A 3,697-nucleotide genomic window follows, 5' to 3' on the forward strand; every position below is an offset into this window, starting at 1 on the left:
CGTTCATGTTCATTTCGCAAATTCCAACCTTGTCCACTTCTCCGATTGTAGGTCCCGAGGTGCCCCACTGAATGCCTATCTACTGGATATTATTCAGACGTCTCCTGACCTTGAAAGTTTTGAGGCAGCTTACCGTGGACTGCATGCGGCTAGTCCATCATCGCAAGTGCCCTCTACTCGTGTGGTAAACACTTCCTTGCGCACACTTTATGCTTGTGAAGGGGTGTTCTTAGGAAGTCTCGTGCTTCCGGCACTGGAGACCATATCAATCACACCTTTCTCAGACGAGGACCCCTGCTTTCCGAATGCACTTTCTGGTCTTCGTACTCTATTGAGTCAATCCCGCTGTTCCTTAACACAGCTTGAAATGACCGGTGTTACACCAGATCATCACCTCCTCCCTGTCCTCGAGCTTGTTCCAACGCTCACGTCATTGGCATTCACACAGAACCATGCATGGCCAAAATATTACGATGATATCTTCCAGGCGCTGATATCCCGTATGAAGGCTACAGCAGTCGATGATAATGGGAAGCCATATCACCTTCACCTTCCTCAACTGGAGAAGTTGAACTTCAGCATCATGACGGAAGCACCTCAAGATTCCAGTTTCCACTGCTTTGTCAACCATGATTTTGCAGAAATGGTCATCTCAAGATGGGACACTGATGAACCATCTTTGTCCTCCGTATCAGTGACGTTTGTTAGTCCTTTGCCCTGGAAGTTTCCTGGGCTGTTACCGGACGACATAACCAACTTGAAGCGTTGCCAGATGGAGAAGCTCGACATCGAGATATTGTCTAGAAACTTTGACGATGAAGGGGACTTTTATGTATGAAAGTTTAGTATCACCTTTACACTGAAGTAATACATTAGTTACAACTATACAGTACAACAATACACGAGCGTATATCATTCCTAATCATCGTATACGAACGAGCAGCTACAGGCAAGTGGTAAATTTTTATAGCGCATATCATACACCTAGGTTCAAGGTATTGTTGGCACCACTGCGAGGCGCAATGGAACTAATAAACAGCACCAATTCGAGATGTTCTCGCGGGAATAGTGACTATTGGAAGCATGACCGTGAAAAGTATGGCTTCATCACCACTTTGAAATACAAGGATGAAGTGTTGGAAAGGCGTTGTCGAACTATGGACAAAATCAAAAATCTCCGACATCCGGGAATGTAACAGCACAGTATCGAAAGGAGAAAATGCACATTATTAATCCACCGCCGACGTTGAGGAACCACAATCATCACGGACGCCATCAGATGCCTCCAGCCCGTCCCTTTAATGTAACAAGGTATGGGTGCCGAACGGGCGACGTCAACGCCGACCGCACCAGAAGGGGATCGTGCTCAACGAACTGCACCGTTACTTTTCGTCATGGGCGTGTATGATTGTGGAAGAATCAAAGAAAAATTTTTTTCGAGTGCCGGCTTTATACAGTTGGATGGCTCTCACGATCACGTGAAAGACAATAGCTTCGGGCCGCCACCTTAGCCTGGCAAGCCGCTTTATTAGATACTCGCGGAACTCGTATCTGTATATACGCCACCTCTGCTTGGCTTCTCTCGGGCTTCCATAGTCAACTTCTAGTCTTCACCAAGTAGTCGTGTAACCTGAAACTGAATCTTATGTGCTGAGCTCCGGCGAAGTCATCACAGCTTCACATATGACCTTGTGTCCCCGCATGTGTAAGAACTCGCAGTTCACAGGTAAGCACAAAAAGGAACTAATGTCCACGGCAATCGCGCTAGTGATGTCCTACTAACTACATGGCTTTTATACTACCGGAATATGTAGAATGTACTAGAATAAATGAGTAATATATCACTAAGATGAGTAAGCGTCCCGGTGAATATGAGGAGAACCAGCGAGAATGTTCATGCAAGCTCGCACTTCCGAATTAGGAATCCATGTTCTAACAGCATGGTCTACGGGTAATTCATCCGTGGAATGACAAGTCGTAGGACTAGCTCGAACTTAACGCCTCGCTGTCCTCATCGCTGCCACTCTCATCATCGGAACTATCCTCGTCCAAAATGTCATCTTCATCGAGCTCATCGAAATGGACGCCTGCGTCAGGGTCAGTCTCCCATTGGAACTGCGATTGATAGGATTGGCAAAAGCCCTCTAGAGCATGTTCATAGTTGATCAGCGACTCCTCGCTGATATGGTTTGATAGTTCCGCTACAAAAATTTGACCCTTGTGAGGTTCAGACGGTGTGCCAAAGGGTATGTAGAAATCCTTGTTCAGCTTGGGCGTCGTTACATCCGGGTGCCTTGAAGGGAGTCAGCGATGGTAGGAGAATAAAAACGAGCAGTATACAAGGTATTCATATGTCTCGTGATGTCCTCGGGCCCATTATGGTTTTTTGGACTTTCAGACGGAAGATCATGGCAATGAACGCAGTGGAACATGACCGTGCTCGCTGGAGCAACATATCGATAGTTAGAAGGAAGCTCTCCATGATCGAACTTGAGTACACGGCGTGGGAAGGTGGCAGTCACGTAGAAGTGGCTCTGGAATATATGTTGCGCCTCAAACCCAGTCAGTATCAGTACGCGTAGGACAAGGCACAGGCATAAACTCACCAGTTCTCTCCACCGATACAAGATAAACATCTGCGAGCTTAATTCTGGCAGTTGCTCCTTTTCGCACAAGAGACAAGCAAAACGCGACGCGTCAGCGTCCATTTCTGCTACAGTCGTCGTGGCCGGATCCAGATTCGCCATCTTCACGATACGCTGGACAATGCTCCTGAACTTGTCATTCTCTACGAGGTATTCCGTGGACCATGGTGCACGGACATGCCATGCCGGATAGTTGAGCCTGACGGTACGATCTTCAAGTGATGCGAACTTGTACACGGGACGAGCGCTGGCTTGCATACACTGATGCGAGAGCATCTGAGGATAGAAGAGAGGCATGACAAAAAACGTTTGGCTAGCACTTTGCCCTCTATGCCTACGTGCTGTGTCAGGGAACTCGCTACATCGGTGACAGATCACTACATTGCAAGCCAGTTGCAACTGATGAACTGTTTCGTCCCTTGTGCGCTTTGGATTAGGCTGGAGGAGTAATTTGGTTAGTTTCCTCTTAATCCGGCCTCTCCATTGCCTGCAGAGTTCCGGAAGTTGGGGAATGACCCCGGAAAAGCTTTCTTCATTGACTTCAGTGTCGGACGGGAGGTCTAGGATCTCTTTGATAGGAAGAAATTGACAGAAATCAGCCACGGAAGGGAAGAAGGTCGTTACGGGGTAATGGGCGCGGTCGTTCTTATATTGTTGAAGGATAGACACAGCGATTGGCTTGCGAGAGTTAACCAGCTTTTCATGTTCCACGGCCAGGCGATTAGCTCGCCTTAGCTCTGCCCAACTGACTAGTTCGTCCCGTATTTTAGACCATCCTGAAATAAGTATTACTTTTAGGTTCCAAAAGCTCACATGTACAACCCACCTCTTTCAGTTAATGGGGCATTCTTCTTGACCAGGGGATGACTAGCGAGGGGGTCAAGGTATGGGTGGGTTCCTTTTAGGTCTTCTTCGTAACCGAGTTCCTTGAGTTTATCATGTATCCTACAGGTGCGATTTAGCCCAGAACGAGTCAACAAGAACATGAAGTTACGCTTGTAGTCTGTCTTTCTTCCCTTGATGGATTTCGCGATAGCGCTCGTTTGCCCGTT

The sequence above is a fragment of the Desarmillaria tabescens genome, assembly GCF_030435595.1.
Source record: "Desarmillaria tabescens strain CCBAS 213 chromosome Unknown EV420scaffold_163, whole genome shotgun sequence".
NCBI lineage: Eukaryota > Fungi > Basidiomycota > Agaricomycetes > Agaricales > Physalacriaceae > Desarmillaria > Desarmillaria tabescens.